Source organism: Hemitrygon akajei, chromosome 32 (assembly GCF_048418815.1).
Source record: "Hemitrygon akajei chromosome 32, sHemAka1.3, whole genome shotgun sequence".
Taxonomy (NCBI): Eukaryota; Metazoa; Chordata; class Chondrichthyes; order Myliobatiformes; family Dasyatidae; genus Hemitrygon; species Hemitrygon akajei.
The window spans coordinates 8,344,592-8,361,908 of NC_133155.1; the positions used below are offsets into that span (position 1 = coordinate 8,344,592).

Here is a 17,317-nt window from a genome sequence, read left to right on the forward strand (position 1 = left end):
ATTGGGAACAGGCACAAAAAAGGAGTTGAGGTCAGTGTAGAATGAGTCGTGGTCCAGGTCCCAATGACAAAGAGTGGCTAATGAACCATCCACGTCTCCATCCCAACTCCAGCAGTTCAGTCGCTAGAATCATGTAGATGGAGTGTTGATGAGTATTGATGCTGTGGATGTGCGACTGTTGTAAAGTGAACAAAGTTACCACAGAAATATTGAAGCTATTAGATATAGAAGTGTTTTATTCAACAAAATGAGACCCTGTCGGAGGAAGAGGCCTGTTCAGCCCAATATCACATGACAGCTTATATGCTGAAGATCAAATGTAATAGCAGGGCTCTTCTATAGCGACAATGTATCTACAATGCTTCCTTTAAATTGCATATAGTTTTCACACCCACACTCCAGACACCCAAAATGAATGTTAATTAGCGTTGTCTGGTTTTTAAATCAACTCCAGTTAAACTACTGTTCAGAGCTGCATTTTAAGTTTAATCTACAATCCACGTTCAGGTCTGAAGAATGGCTGCTGTTGAACTTTGTTATATACCCTAACTCCAGAATACGCCCTAAAATGTTCTGACAATGCAAAGTCATGGGAATTAAGCTGTACCACATGCATTGTAATATCTGTTTTGCACACACTGCTATCTCGTCTTCAGCAATGACAAGTTATTCTCCACTTATTGAGATACAGCACGGATCAGGCCCTTTGGCCCATTGAGTTATGCTGCCTAGCAACCCACCTATTTAACCCTACACTAATCACAGAACAATTTACCTACTAACCGGTACGTTCTTGCACTGTGGGAGGAAACCAGAGCTCCAGGAGGAAACCCACCCGGTCACGGGGAGAACGTACAAATGCCTTAAAGACAGCGGCGGGAATTGAACCCGGGTTGTTGGCACTGTAAAGCGTTGTGCTAACCACTACTTTACCGTTTCAATGTTACTTTGAAAAAAAAATCAAGATTTTTGAAAACAAAAATCCCAAGTTCTTTTTCTGTTCACAATCTCAATCTCACTGTGTTTCCGATATCACAATCTACCACAAGTTCACAGATGCAAAATCTGAAGTGCTGAGTTCTGATGGGTCTAGGCAGAAGGGAAATGAGGAGGAGACTCCCTTGGCTGGGTGGGGACGTGAAGGCTATGAGGTATATGCAAGTATCTAGAACTGAGATAAGGAGAAATTACTTTATGGGGGGTGGGGGGGGGGGAGTGTAGCAATGTCAGTTCAAAGGTTCATTTATTATTGAAGTATACAACTCTGAAATTCTTCAGTCCTCCAGGTCGCCATGAATCCAAGAAAGGCAGCACAATCATCAACCCCCAAATCCCCTCTCCCCACAAGAAAAAATGAACAAAAATGGAACAAACACATCAATGCACCCCCCCCCCCAAATCCTTCCTCCTGCACAAAAAAAAATCGGAACAGGCACATCGACCCCCAAATCCCTCCTCCCACACAAAAAAAAGAACAAAAAACAGAATAGGCACAACGACCCCCAAATCTCTCTCCCCCCCCGGCACAAAAAAATTGGGATCAGGCACATCAACCCCCAAAAGCCCCAAACACCTTTTATCTGTACTCATCAAAAGTATATATTTTTAACTATACGTATACTGTTACTAAACTGCAGTCGCACCAAGAATATGCTTCTAAATTCACCCATACTTTGCATATCACAGCTACCATCGTGTTTGACCGAATGTAACCCTGCCTGCTGCAGCACGTTCTGTAAGCAGCCCACAGCTGGGACTTACTTGCCGTTGGCTGAGACTGATAGCGTGTTGACACACCTCTTTTCTCCCTGCCCTTTCCCAGTTCCCTTCTAAACCAGCCGTGCCAGAGACCAGACTCAAGAGCAAAATCATGAGCTGGGCACTGCGGGATACGTTCCTCTCAGAGATCCCGGTGAAGCAACACGCTTAGGAACACAGGCTGATTTAAACAGCTTCAAATGTCTGTTATGCTTAGCTAGTAAAACTCCCAGGCCCTACATCACTCTGAATTGCAGCAATAAAAAGCTGTAGACAGAGGGACAACATGAATTGAAATAATGTTATGTTGAAATACATCTCTAAGTAGCTACTAACTCATTTTGATAAATTCAAAGTTGAAAGTAAATTTATTATCCAAGTGCACGTATACCACCAGATGCAACCCTATGATTCATTTCCTTGTGCGCATATTCAGTAAAAGCAAAGAAACATAATAGAATCAATGATAGATCACACCCCAACAGGATGGCCAACTAATGTGCAAAAGACAACAACTTGTGCAATACAAAAATAAAATAATACTGATAATAAATATCGAAAACATGAGAAAAAGAGTCCTTGGAAGTGATTCCATGGGTTGTGGGAACAGTTCATTTGATGGGGTGAATGAAGTTACCGTTCTGGCTCAAGAGCCTGACGGTTGAGGAATAATAATTGGTCCTGAACCTGGTGGTGTGGGTCTTGAAGCCCCTGCACCTACTTCCTGAGGGCAGAAGTGAGAAGGGAGCACGGCTGGGATGGTGGGGATCCTTGATGACAGATGCTGCTTTCCTGCATCAGCGCTCCTTGTAGATGTGCTCAATGGTGGGAAAGTTTAACCCATGATGAACTGGGTCATATCCACTACTTTTTGTAGGCTTTTCCATTCAAGGGCATTGGTGATTCAACCAGTCAATATACTCTCCACCACACATCTATAGAAGTTTGTCAAAGTTTTAGGTGACATACTGAATCTTTGCAAACTTTTAAGAAAGTAGAGGTGCTGCCATACTTTCTTTGTAATGGACCCAGGACAGATCCTCCAAAATGAAAATACCATCGAATTTAAAGTTGCTGACTCTCTCCACCTCTGATACCCTTATGAGGACTGACGAGAGGAAATAAAAAGATAGAATATTTCCTAAAAGGAGAGAAAATTCAAAACACTGAGGTGCAAAGAGACTTGGAAGTCCTCGTGCAGAATTCCCTAAAAGTAATTTGCAGGTTGAGTCGGTGGTGAGGAAGGCAAATGCAATGTTAGCATTCATTTTGAGAGGACTAAAATATAAAAGCAGGATATAATGTTGAGACTTTATAAGGCTCCGGTGAGGATTCACTTGGAGTATTGTGAGCAGTTTTGGGCCCCTTATCTAACAAGGAGAAACATGGGATGAAGTGAGGGAGGTACAGCAGAGCAGTGGAAACTGTGGGAGGAGTGTGTGGTTATTGAGCAGATGGAGTGAAGCAGAAACATTCACCAAGCATGTTACCCAGACCCTGCACCTGACAACAGGGTTCACAAACAGGCCCGTGTAGACGCAGCTGCATTGGCTGTGGGAATATCTGGAGAGGGGTCGAAGGAGGTTCGTGAAAATGATTCCAGGATTGAAAGGCGCATCTTATGAGGAGTGTTTGATGGCTCTGGGCCTGTACTTACTGGAATTCAGAAGAGGGGGTGGGGAATCCGTGAATCAGAAACCTATTGAATTTGAAAGGCCTTGATAAAATAGATGCGGAGAGGATGTTTCCTATGGTGGGAGGACTAAGACCAGAGGGCACAGCCTCAGAATAGAGGGACGTCCATTTAGAATGGGGATGAGGAGGAATTTCTTCAGCCAGAGAGTGGTGAATCTGTGGAATTTGTTGCCACAGGTGGCTGTGTGATTGGGTATATTTAAGGCAGAAGTTAATACATTCTTGATTAGTCAGGGCATGAAGGGATACAAGGAGAAGGCAGGAGATTGGGGCTGAGAGGGAAATGGATCAGCCATAATGAAATGGTGGAGCAGACTCGATGGGCCAAATGGCCCAATTCTGCTTCTATATGTTATGGTCTTATGGGTGACTGGTACTGATGTAAACAAAAATCTCCCCGTTTACAGTGTAAGCAATCAGATCCCCAAGTGCACTGCATTTGTGATGCACATTTGACCTCGAAATTCAATGACATACTAGATGCAGGGAGCACATTTCGCTTGGCTGTGAGGGTGAGGATCTAGATCAGGGGTTCCCAACTTTTTTTACGCCATGGAGCCTTACCATGAACCAAGGGGTCATGGAGCCCGGGTTGGGAAGGGAATGGGACGGTGTTCTAGGAATCAGGGTAAGACATTTAGGACTGAGATGAAGAGATTTTCTTCACTCTGAAGGTGGTGAAGCTGTGAAATTCTCCAATAAGGAAGGGCATAATGGCCAAATTGCTGAATATACTTAAGAAGGAGGTAGATAAACTTCTAGGCACAAAAGGCATCAGGTATGTGGGCAAAAGAGGTGGATTACAGTGAAGAGACAGACGATCGGCCATGATCATATGGAGTAGTGTAGTAGACTCAGAGGGCAGAATGGCCTTATTTTGCAGCCATTTTCTATGTTTCAAACATCTGGACTGTTCCATAGTGGAGGCTGTCATTTTTCTATCCTGTTTGCCGGACTGCTAAGAAGAAAGTCGAGATTTTTGCCTGCTGCTGCCTAAGCACACTGACCAACACAATGGGTTGCAGAGCAATTAGTCACCGAGGAATTTTAATTCCTATGTCTGCTGCAATCGAGCCAGGTGTCCGAATGGAGGCCAAACATCAGAACATTGTTAAGCAACTCAAGTTTAGTAGATTCCAAAACTTCAGTTAAAAAAATAAAAAATTGCAACTTATTACTTTGCTTACTTGAGCCTCCTTTAATCTACTTGGCTGAAGTTTCTGCAATGTGCCAAGTAACTTCTAACTGATTAATTCCACATTTGTGTGCATTTTGCAGCCACGGCCTTGCTTTGCAAAATTAAAAGCAAAACAAAAATTTTAAAAATTGCACCAAAACATGAATCCAAAGATACTTACAAAACTCTGAAGACCTATGAGATAAGAAGGCTGTGCTTAGTAATAACCTTTAAGTCTCAGTACTTAAAACAACGATTAGAGCTCTGAGTTTGATCTGCTCCTTGCTCCTAGAAACAGACAGCATTTTGGCTATTTTACACTTAACCTCAAACACAGGATGGTAATGATCTTCTGTGGTTATAATTGGTTTCACTTTTTAAACCATGCCGGGCTGTTAGGCCACGTTTACATTTGCAGAAGGTGACATTCAGTTTCTAATCTCGCCTGTGGAATGCAGTCCGCTCCTCATTGCCACATCGACTGAAACATACACGGAAACAAGCCTGCAACTTGCTTAAGTTTAACAGAATTTTACTTCTGAGCTATAATATAATTTTCTCAATACAGGGATTCTTTGCTCATTTCATCATCTAATTAGGCATCGAGTCTCTTTTGGAATTGCATCCACTTAGCTTGTTTAGAGATACAGCACAGTAACAGACTCTTCTGGCCCAATTATACACGTGGCCAACTAAACTATTAACAGGCACGTCTTTGGACGGAGGGAGGAAATCCATTGCCGTCACCGGGAGAACGTACAAACTCCTTACAGACAGCGGCAGGAATCGAACCCGGATCTCTGGCACTGTGATAGCTTTATGCTAACCGTGAATTCTGAGTCGGATTTATTTACCACGTGCGCACTGAAACCTACAGTGACGTGTGTCGTTTGCGTTAACGACCGGCTCACCCAACGACGTGCCGGGGGGGGGCAGCCCGGAGGTACCGCCACACATTCTGGCGCTGACGTTGCACGCTCGCAACGGTCAACACAAAACAGAACAACAAAAACAGTGACAACAACAACAGAACAACAGCAAGACAAGAAACCCTTCGGGGCTCGACCGACCCAACTTCATTGACACAGCTGGTGATTTGACACCAGATTTGAAACATATTGATGATATTCATCTCCGGTCCAAGCATTCCCAAATGGAGCCCCATTAAGAATTAGTTGGTCCATTTGAATAGGACTGGATGTGAGAGTGCTTTTCCCCTGAGGAACTGCAGCCTCAGCGACACACATTTTGGAATTGTTGGCGAAAGTGGGCCTCACCCCCAAAATTTACCTCAAAACACTTTCAAATTTAAATAAAGCAATTTTTTGGAATTAACAATGTGAAATATTCAGTGGTTGCTTATTATCAATGTGAATACAATAATGCTGTATTTTTGTTCTCCAACTCAGACAGTATTTCCAGAACAGAAGACTGTCTCAGGATTTTCAAGGACTGATGATATGAAATCCACAATCAATTTCCAATTCATGCGTTTCATCAGTAAGCATAAATCACTGATTCTGAAGTAGAAGACCTATGATAGCCAAAGTACAGTTGCTAGATTGTATTCCTTGCTGTTCAGAATCAGAATCAGGTTTAATATCACTGGCATCTGTCGTGCATGAAATTTGTTGTTTTGCATTGCAATACTTAATTAAAAAATATAAATAAATATAATCACACACACACACACGTTGTGTGAAATGAGAGCAAATAAAAAAAAGAAAAAGGATAGTGAGGTAGAGTTCATGGGTTTATTGTCCATTCAGAAGTCTGACGGCTGAGGGGAAGAAGTTGTTCCTAAAATGTTGAGTGTCCATCTTCAGGCTCCTGCACCGCTTCCCTGATGGTAGCAATGAGAAGAGGGAGAAGAGGGCATGTCCTGGGTGATGGGGGTGGGGGGTGTGTCCTTAATGATGCATTTCCTTTTGATGCTCGATGTTGGGAAGTTATAATTTGCTGATGGAGAAACACTGACAGGAAAAATCCAGCATACATTGCACATCTGATTAAAAAGCCAAAAAAAAAAATCAGCTATTTCAATTCCAACCAAGTCCTCAAAACTAAACCCGTTTAAAGCAAAAGTCCAGACAACAAGACCATCAGGCGTGCTGAAGAAGCAAATCACGCAAACAGCAAAACGTGAACAAATAACGCACAAAACTAGTTGTTTAATATTGTACATGGAAATTACTGTATAGCATTAAGAGCCAGTTCTAGCAACCCAGAAATTGGGTTCACTTTGATCCTGCATTGAGTTGTGAAATGTTTACATATTAAGATTGTTTTCTGTGAAACAGTAGCTTGTACAATGCACAAGAACGGAAGCTCATCAGCCTCTCTTCAAGCTCTCTGGATGGAGGGAATACAGTGCTAGTTTTGTTGTTAATCTCAGTCAGTGGCTGTCATTTCACACCAAATGCCTGGAGCACATCAAGAATCAAGTCAGCAGCGAGACTGGTCTGCCTTCTTCCTATCTAATTATGAGGTAGGGAGAGAGGTTAGAGTTTCTATAAATACACATTTGATTGCTCCAAATTCCGCCTTGACCTGGGCTAGCATGAACTTTTGTAGCATCTGTGACTAACAATACAGCCTTGAATCCAATTTTCACATTGCATGGCTAAATGAAGTAGCAACGCTCATTCTAATTGGCTCAAGGTTTGCAAATTGGACAGAACTTCAACACGCATTTAAAGTTAAAATTAAATTTATTATCAAAGTATATGTTAACATATAGATTTGTTTTCTTACAGGCATTTACAGGAAAATAAAGAAATACAACAGAATTTACAAACTCTGACAAAGACTGACGCCCAATGTGCAAAAGACAAATTGTACAAATAAAAAAACTGAGAACACGTGTTTTAGAGTGCCCTTGAAAGCAGCTCTGTAGGTCGTAGAATCAGTTCAGAGTTGAGATGAGTGACGTACACTCAGTTTCAGGAGTTGTACTGAGGGTTGTAGGGTAATAAATGTTGCTGACCCTGGTGGTGGGGAACCCAAGGCTCCTGTACCTCCTGCCCAATGGTAGCAGCAAGAAGAGCATGGCCTGGATGGTGGGGGTCTTCGATGATGGACGCTGCTTTCCTGTGGCAGCGCTTCATGCAAGTGTGCTCAATGGTGGAGATGGCTTTGCCTGTGACAGACTGGGCTGCACCCCCTACTTTCTAAAATCCTGGGCATTGGTGTTTCCACAGCAGGCCATTTAGTGGATAGGTCCAAGTGTATATAAGGAGGAAGAAACTTTTCCACAGATGCTGCCTGGCCTGCTGAGTTCCTCCAGCATTTTGTATGTGTGTGTGTGTTGCTACCAAAGCCAAGGCTCACAGCACAGAGCAGATACCTGCTGAGGAAGGCTCCCCTTAAATCACCCCACTCTAGATAATATTAATAGAATACCATATTAATGATAAAACTCATGGCAGTGTGGAGGATCAGCGAGACCTTGGGGTCCATGTCCAAAGGACACTCAAAGCTGCTGAGCAGGTTGACAGTGTTGTTAAGAAGGTGTATGGTGTTGTTTGCATTCATCAACCGTGGGATTGAGTTCAAGAACTGTGAGGTAATGTTACAACTATACAAGACCTTAGCTAGACCCCACTTGGAGTACTATATTCAGTTTTGGTCACCTCACTACAGGAAGGGTGTGGAAAAGAGTGCAGACGAGACTTACAAGAATGCTGCCTGGATTGGAGAGCATGCCTTATGAGAATAGGTTGAGCAAAGTTGGCCTCTTTCCCTTGGAGTGACAGAGGATGAGAGGTGACCCCATAGAGGTGCATAAGATGATGAAAGGCATTGATCGTGTGGATAGTCAGAGGCTTTTACCCAGGACTGAAATGGCTAACAGGAGGGGGCATAGTTTTAAGATGCTTGGAAGTAGGTACAAGGGGGATGTCAGAGGTAACTTTTTCACACAGTGGTGGGTACATGAAATGCACGGCCAGCAACAGTGGTGGAGGCAGATACGATAGGTTCTTTTAAGAGACTCTTAGATAGGTGCATGGAGCTTAGCAAAATAGAGGGCTATGCGCAAGGGAAATTCCAGGCAGTTTCTAGACTAGGTTACATAGTTGGCACAACATTATGGGCCAAAGGGTCTGTAATGTGCTGTAGATTTCCATGTTTCTACAGTTAGCAGAGAATGCCCAACATCAACTGACCTTCAGAAGCACGTGGTCTAAATTACCCTGACAACGTACAAGCATCCATTACAAGTATGTCCAATGCAGAAGCCAGGTCAATGGTGCACATGTGATCTGCAAATGCAGGTATCCAGCTAAATTCAAGTGGCGGAGTTGAACTATTCTCATCACACCCCACTCAAAACAAAAACAGATGCAACACAATGAAGATCTACTCAAATCAAATTTCTAAACTTGTGACTGATAATGTATGTGGCCAATCCACACGGAAATCTAGGAGAATAATTAACCCAGTAGGAAGTAGTTGATCATAAAATGAAATAATTGCACACCCTGATTATAAAATAACTTTCACATCATAAATAAAAAAAACAGGTTGCCCAAGGGAAATTTCTCTAAATTAGTTTCCAACTAAAGATTGCCAGGAGGAAAGCCTCCATTACTCTATCAGTACAATACTGAGTTTCTGAAGCATTAGAATTTTATTTAGGGAAGAGGTGAAGGAGGAGGAGGAATATTTCAACATGGGAGAGATTTTTTTTCAATATCTGCTGTTTCTACTTGGAGATATAGTTTTGCTTCACCTTCCATCCTACCAACGTGACTCCTCAACGTGAAGTCACCATCAGAAGTATCTCTCCTTCCTCTTTTTCAAGATTCAGAAGGACCATTTCCTCCTTATCATTGAGGGCCACCCCTCCACCTCCAACACTCAATCCCCTTTGCACAGCAACAGCTGGGGATGCAACCTTTGCCCATGTATTGCCCCCTTTCTTGTAGCCCAGGACCCCAAACACTCCTTCCAGATGAGGCAGTTACAATTCACCCCATGTTGTGCAGTGCCCTCAGTTCTCACCGGGTGATCTAAACTACACTTGCGGACACTTTGAAGAACACCTCCATTCACCTACTTCCAACTTCCAGTGATTCTGATTCTCAGATCCACTCCAATTCCAGCCTCTGCCTTTGGCTTCCTATCTGTTCAGGGAATCTCAATCACAAGCAGTAGGACCTGCACCTCATCTTCTGACTTAGACCACAAGACATAGAGCAGAATTAGGCCAATCGGCCCATCGAGTCTTCTCCTACCATTTCATCATGGCTGATTACTACCCCTCGAAGTGGTGACGGTGAGTCACTTTCTTGAATCATTGTAGGTACTTTGAACGAAAACATTCACACGGTCTGTGGGGGAGGAAGTTCCCCGTTTAGATCCAGTGACAACACAGGAACAAGAAGGTTTTTCCAAGTCAGGTTGGTGTATGACTTGGAGGAGAACTTGCAAACGTTGAAAGTACATTTATTATCAAAGTATGTATACAGTGTGCAACCTTGAGATTCACCTTCTTGCAAGCAGCCGCAAGAGAAGCAACATGGAACCCATTTGAAGAAAAAGCCCAGACAGCAGGACCATCTGACATGCTAAAAAAACAAATTACACAAACAGCAGAACAACAAATAACGTACAAAATATTAAACATCAAGCTGCAGAGTCACTGAGGGTGAGCCCACAGCTATGAGCTGCTGAGGGGAGTGAAGATGGCCCAGGAGCCGATGCCCACAGCCACTGCGTCGCTCAATTCAGTGCTGCGTCGATGGCTGCAGGCCGCAGTCGCAGATCCAGCTCCGCTCTGAAGGCCTCGACCACATCGCGCAAATAGTAGAGCGCGGTCGAAGCTTACAGCATGGGAGCCAAGATTCCTGTACCTTCTGCCATGCCTGATCCCATGCACCCAAGATCGTTATCCTTTGTTGCCGCTACAGGTCGCAGGGTTTGGGGAGATGCTGTTGGAAGTTGCCTTGGTAAGTAGCCGCACTTACGTTAGGCAAAGACGCACCTTATGGACAACTACCAACCAACCCAAGCAAAGGCAAAAAAAGAAGTCGACTCTGAATGCTCTACGGTCTAGGAGCAGAGAGATGGCCCTTCTGCCCATAATCTCTGTTCTAGCTTTATTTCTGTTCTACTCTTCAAGAGCTGTAAGTAGCAACTTGAGAGGGGCTGGGTATCTGCAGATGAAGGAAATCTTGCAGACGACATTGGCCAGCAGATACAATAGTTCCAGTGTTCCAGCAGCTGGTGCTTTGCTGCCCCTGGCCTGCTACCAGTACCCAACGGCACTGAAATGTTTCCAGTTTAACATTCCAATTACAGAATTTTGTAAAGAATAAAATACATACGTGATTTCGGCAGTATACAAACGAACCGGGGAAAAGCTAGCTTTACAGACAGAACTAGCATGTGAATGGCTTGCTGGCAGGGGTTCAATTACTTTCAACATATCAAGCAGCCCGCTGCACATTTCAAATAAACCGTGGTATTTCCTTAGGGACACAAATCTTTGAGCTGCTGCACGATCACTTAATTCTGTAATGATTTGCCATTTCAAAAATAAATGATCGTGTCAAGCAGGAAAGCAAAAGGGGTGGGGGAAATAGTGACCAGCATTCTCTCTGCTGAAGTTCCTTTACTTAGCAGTGGGACATTTATTTTTCCCTTTGTCGTAATTCAGTGAGATTCAACCCCAACTTTAGAACCTTGCAGTCCATCACTGTAGCAAATCGTAAGTGCCCAGGAGAGATCTTGCAGCCCCATCCTAATACATGCTCATGTAATGCTGCCCACGAAGATCCAAGAGCATTTTACCATGGTAACAGAGGGCGATCAAGTACGGCGTGAGAGGACTTATTTGGAAGTGGAGGAACGTTTCAAAGATTAGCCCCTTGTAGGGTTTCTACAAGTAGAAGGAAAGACAGCAAGGCATAATGACATTGAAGTGATATTCCTGAGTAGTAATATTATTCCTCAGCAATCCATCTGCAACAGTGTAAGGATAGGTTTGAGCAGTGAAAAAGAAAATGATAAGTCAGAGGCAGAGCAAAAGATGTTGCCCTTAACCATGGTCATTTGGAAAGCAATTTCAACAGGTAGCCTGACGTTTAAAGGGTGCTGAACTTTACTCAGTGTTGGAATAGGTTTGGGCAGATAGATCAGAATCTGAACACTCTTTAAGTTAGTGAAAGATGGAGGTGAGGAAATAGACTAGACATCTTGGAGAACACAGACACTCAATGTTTACTACCCCTCCGCCATCACATTTCTGAATGGACAATGAACCAACCCACGGCACATTGGCGCAGTGGTTAGCATAACGCTTTATGGCACCGGTGACCCAGGTTCAATTCCCGCTGCTGCCTGGAAGGAATATCTAATCAATCAATCAATCGTGTGGGAGCAACTCAATGCTTAAAAGCCTGAAGGTACGGTTCAAGAGGTTCAGTTGTTGCTCATCAGATCAAACATCAAAATGAGGAAGAAATACGGTCTAAGTGACTTTGACTGTTGATGCCAGATGGGGTAGTTTGAGTATCTCAGAAATTGCTCATCTTTTCACACATTAGAGAGTTTACAGAGAATTGTGTAATTTAAAAAAAACATCCAGTTCTGTGGGTGAAAACACCTAGTTAATACAAAAGGCCATAGGATTCTGGTTCAAGCTGACAGGAGGAGGCCGATTGGCTCAAATAACCACGCGTTACAACAGCGGCGAGTAGAAGAGGGCCTCTGGCTGTGCAACACGTTGAACCTTCAAGTGGACGGTCTGCAGCAGAAGACCACGGACATAAACTCAGTGGCCACTTTATTAGGCACGGGGAGCTACCTGAAGTGGCCACCAGGCGTACATTTACTTATGTGCAACTGCTGCTGTTTTACCGGGCCGGGAGGAAAGGCGAGAGAGCCGAGCGCGTTTCACAGCGAGGCAGCCAGGACAGACGCTGACGCAAGTCAAAAGCTGCAGCTTCCAATATACGCAAGGAGGGAAGACCCAGTCCAACGCCTCTGAAAGGATCACATTGCAGGCTCCATAACTGCACCACGTGACCCACCTTTTACAAGCGGACAACTCAAATTTAAAGCAAACACAGAAGAGAAAGTGCTGGGAGTCAGATCCTGTCGTCAAACGTGCCAAGATTCCACTGGTTGCATTACCAAAGGCTGATAAAGCTTTCACTTTACTCAGTCCAGCAAATCTAATTGGGCAGAATAAATAGCAGCTTTAATGTTCTGGCAGGATTTAAAGTTCATTCCTTGCTATCATGAGTGTCAGGAAGAATATGGGAATGAGTAGTCATTTAATCTTCAGCCAGCACAGCGCTGAAAGGCTGCTTTTTTCTGCACTGTGCTGTTTTAATGCTCTCACACCGAGTTGCTATTGGCATCAGTTACAAAGCTACCATCCAGGATGTGAGATGGGTACAATTATACTTTAATTATTTTTGTCAGGAAGCAAGAGGCGGAAACCGGAGCGCTGCACACGCTCATAAACATTGACGGACGGACCCTATCGAAGAGCCTGGAAAACAGTGATCCTCCTTTCATGCGGGCGCCGCTCACAGCTGGCCAGTCAGAACCTGGCCCTCCTTCAGAAGTTCTGCAAGCCTAGGACGCCTCTGTATGCCACAGCCAAGCCCGTTCGTATTGGAGGAATCCGGTGCAGACTGAGGGATTTCCCTAGCTACACGTACACAAGAGAATCTGCACATGCCGGAAATCCAAAGCTGTTTACTCTTTTCCATGAATGCTGCCTGGCCTGTTGAGTTCCTCCATCATTTTGTGTGTCTCTGTGTGTGTGTGTGGCTTAAATGAAAAACCAAGATGGTGCCAGCTCACAAGACTACTTTTAGATAAGCTTCTTCTCCTGAACTGCTTTTGACTGCAGCCTGTAATTTCCACTCGTGATTTTATATTTTCCGGCTGACTGAGTGAGCGGCCGCATCTGCTATCTGTTGGGAAAACTGTTGTTTCCTAAGGGCAGGACGTGAGGCCATGGGTGGCTCCACTTTTCCTCGCTGATTGAAGTGTACGGGGCGAGTGGGTGTTCAGCCTGTGTTTGACCGGTTACCCTCTCGCTGCTGCTAGAGGAAGGGGCAGGTTCGATCACCTCAGTGCGGTTCGTGACTGTGGGACTCTGTGGTTTGACGTTTAACATCCTCAGTGCAGAACGAGCTCCACAGTTGCGGATTCGTTTTTGGGGGACTCGGTGGTTCATGTTCCATGTATTTCTGGCCACTCTTTTATTTTTGCTATTTCCGCGATTTGATTGAGGCACTTTGGTGCAGAACTGTCTCTGCGGCTGAGGCCTGCAGTCATCGACACAACGCTAAAGTGACCTGACTCGTTGGCTGTGGCTCCTGGACCGTTTTGGGGTCTCTGCGGTTTGACGTGTATAATTTTTGCTGTTTGCACGATTTGTTCCTTTTCCCCCCCCAACGTTTTGGGTACTTGCTCATCATACCTTAAGGGATCTCTCCTTGTCCAAGCAGGTCTGGAGGTCACAGCTAGGTGTGATCACACTGAGAGAGTTCACTGGGAAGCATTGAATTCTTCCTTCCACACGCAAATTTCTACAGATGTACTGTGGACGAACAATGCACGTCCAAAGGTATACCGGGTAGGTTAATTGTAAATTGTAAATTGTCCTGTGACTAGGTTAGGGTTAAATAGGGGCTGTTGGGTTTTGCTGGGATGGCTGGGGAGGGTGTCGAAGGGTTGAAAGGGCCCATTCTGCACCTGCATTGCTAAATAAAAAATACATTTAAGTAAGAATAACTCTGGGATTTCGCAACGTGGAATCCAACTGTCATTTTCAGTACAGACAGCAGAAAATCTGCAGGGATGCCAGAAATTCGAAGCAACACACACACACGTAATCACGCACACAATGCTGGAGGTGCTCAGCAGGTCAGGGAGCATCTGTGGAACGGAATAAACAGCCGATGTTTTGGGCCGAAACCACCCCCACCTCAACCACATAAATCTGCCTTGCACCTACCCGACTATAGTGATCATATCTGAGGAGACACAAAGGGATGTTCCCTCAGCTTGTACAGAGGGAGCGGCTTCGACAACATTGGGGGGAGAGTTTATTAGTTTAATCAAACTAATACTTAAAAAGGAGTCTTTAAAAGAAAGAGCTTGGAAATATTTTAAAAATATTTGAAGATGTTATTGTGGTTAAGCTAAGAAATCTTTTGTTCATTTTAAGTTTGGTTAAGTATATTTACCAAATATTTTTTGGAATTTTGTTTTAGTATCTGGGAAAATGTTCAGTGTCATGGAATGATTTAAGTATTGAACAGCTCTGGTTAATTCTGTGGGCAGGACTTAGCTGTTGTCAAATTGCACGTTCCCCACCTCCTCGACGCAAAGAAATGAGAAGTTTCTTTTGCTGTGCAGGTCCCTGCCGGAGAGAACCCTACTAGTGGTGTCTTACAAAGTGTTACAGGGATGGTTGCCAGTAGTTTAAAAAAAATATATATACTGAAAGAATCCAAGGTCACTGCTAGACAGCAAAATTTACTTCTTTGAATGCATTTTAACTGACCCAGGATTAGAACAGCAGTACAAATCGTTGCTTTGTGTAGTGCAAACATGGGAAAATATTGGCGAGGGAATGACCAGTCGGTCTATCAACTTTCCCTCTCTAGGTCACGGTGACGGAGGCATCCTGATACAGAACACCTAGACTACACACTCGCACCGTTAAATAACCTGGGAAGGATGGTTAAAAAGACATTCTGCAATCTCTTGTAACCAGTGACAAGGCTCAAACATTGAAGAGAGCTCTGGATATCACAGCTTTGTCAGTTCTTACATGAATTGATCTTGGATAGCCGCGTTTAAGACATTTATTATTTCCCATTGGTCAGCTTATGTACAGCCTGGCATCTCTACCAAAGGAGGTGTGAGGTGCTCCTTCCCTCCGCTGGCCTGCAGGTCACCCTTGGGCAAGGTGTACCACTGGCTTAGCTCCCCCTTGATCATGGGAGCAGGTGGTGGATGGTCATATAAATTAGCAAAAAAAAAAGTGGCACACCTGAGGACTGGGAAAAATTCAGAGACCAGCAGAGGAGGACAAAGGGCTTAATTAGGAAAGGGAAAAAAGATTATGAGAGAAAGTTGGCAGGGAACATAAAAACTGACTGTAAAAGCTTTTATAGATACGTGAAAAGAAAAAGATTGGTCAAGACGAATAAATTTAGGTCCTTTACAGTCAGAAACAGGTGAATTGATCATAGGGAACAAAGACATGGCAGACCAATTGAATAACTACTTTGGTTCTGTCTTCACTAAGGAGGACATAAATAATCTTCCAGAAATAGTAAGGGACCGAGGGTCTAGTGAGATGGAGGAACTGAGGGAAATACATGTTAGTAGGGAAGTGGTGTTCAGTAAATTGAAGGGATTAAAGGAAGATAAATCCCCAGGGCCAGATGGTCTGCATCCCAGAGTGCTTAAGGAAGTAGCCCAAGAAATAGTGGATGCATTAGTGATAATTTTTCAAAACTCCTTAGATTCTGGATTAGTTCCTGAGGATTGGAGGGTGGCTAATGTAACCCCACTTTTTAAAAAAAGGAGGGAGAGAGAAACCGGGGAATTATAGACCGGTTAGTCTGACATTGGTGGTGGGGAAAATGCTAGAGTCGGTTATCAAAGATGTGATAACAGCACATTTGGAAAGAGGTGAAATCATTGGACAAAGTCAGCATGGATTTGTGAAAGGAAAATCATGTCTGATGAATCTTATAGAATTTTTTGAAGATGTAACTAGTAGAGTGGATAGGGGAGAGCCAGTGGATGTGGTATACTTAGATTTTCAAAAGGCTTTTGACAAGGTCCCACACAGGAGATTAGTGTGCAAACTTAAAGCACACGGTATTGGGGGTATGGTATTGATGTGGATAGAGAATTGGTTGGCAGACAGGAAGCAAAGAGTGGGAGTAAATGGGACCTTTTCAGAATGGCAGGCATTGACTAGTGGGGTACCGCAAGGCTCAGTACTGGGACCCCAGTTGTTTACAATATATATTAATGATTTAGATGAGGGAATTAAATGCAGCATCTCCAAGTTTGCGGATGACATGAAGCTGGGCGGCGGTGTTAGCTGTGAGGAGAATGCTAAGAGGATGCAGGGTGACTTGGATAGGTTAGGTGAGTGAGCAAATTCAAGGCAGATGCAATTTAATGTGGATAAATGTGAGGTTATCCACTTTGGTTGCAAGAACAGGAAAACAGATTATTATCTGAACGGTGGCCGATTAGGAAAAGGGGAGATGCAACGAGACCTGGGTGTCATTGTACACCAGTCATTGAAGGTGGGCATGCAGGTACAGCAGGCGGTGAAAAAGGCACATGGTATGTTGGCATTCATAGCAAAAGGATTTGAGTACAGGAGCAGGGATGATCTACTGCAGTTGTACAAGGCCTTGGTGAGACCGCACCTAGAATATTGTGTGCAGTTTTGGTCCCCTAATCTGAGGAAAGACATTCTTGCCATAGAGGGAGTACAGAGAAGGTTCACCAGATTGATTCCTGGGATGGCAGGACTTTCATATGAAGAAAGACTGGAATGACTAGGCTTATACTCACTGGAATTTAGAAGATTGAGGGGGGATCTTATTGAAACGTATAAAATTCTAAAGGGATTGGACAGGCTAGATGCAGGAAGATTGTTTCTGATGTTGGGGAAGTCCAGAA

The 17,317-nt window shown here is 43.9% G+C and overlaps 1 protein-coding gene across 1 annotated transcript in view; it reads right to left on the minus strand.

Annotated features, from left to right (window-relative positions):
• Positions 1–17,317, minus strand: part of LOC140719703 (sodium-dependent lysophosphatidylcholine symporter 1-like) — a 71,273-nt gene that overhangs the window by 42,446 nt on the left and 11,510 nt on the right. The gene's annotated exons all lie outside the window — the stretch shown is intronic.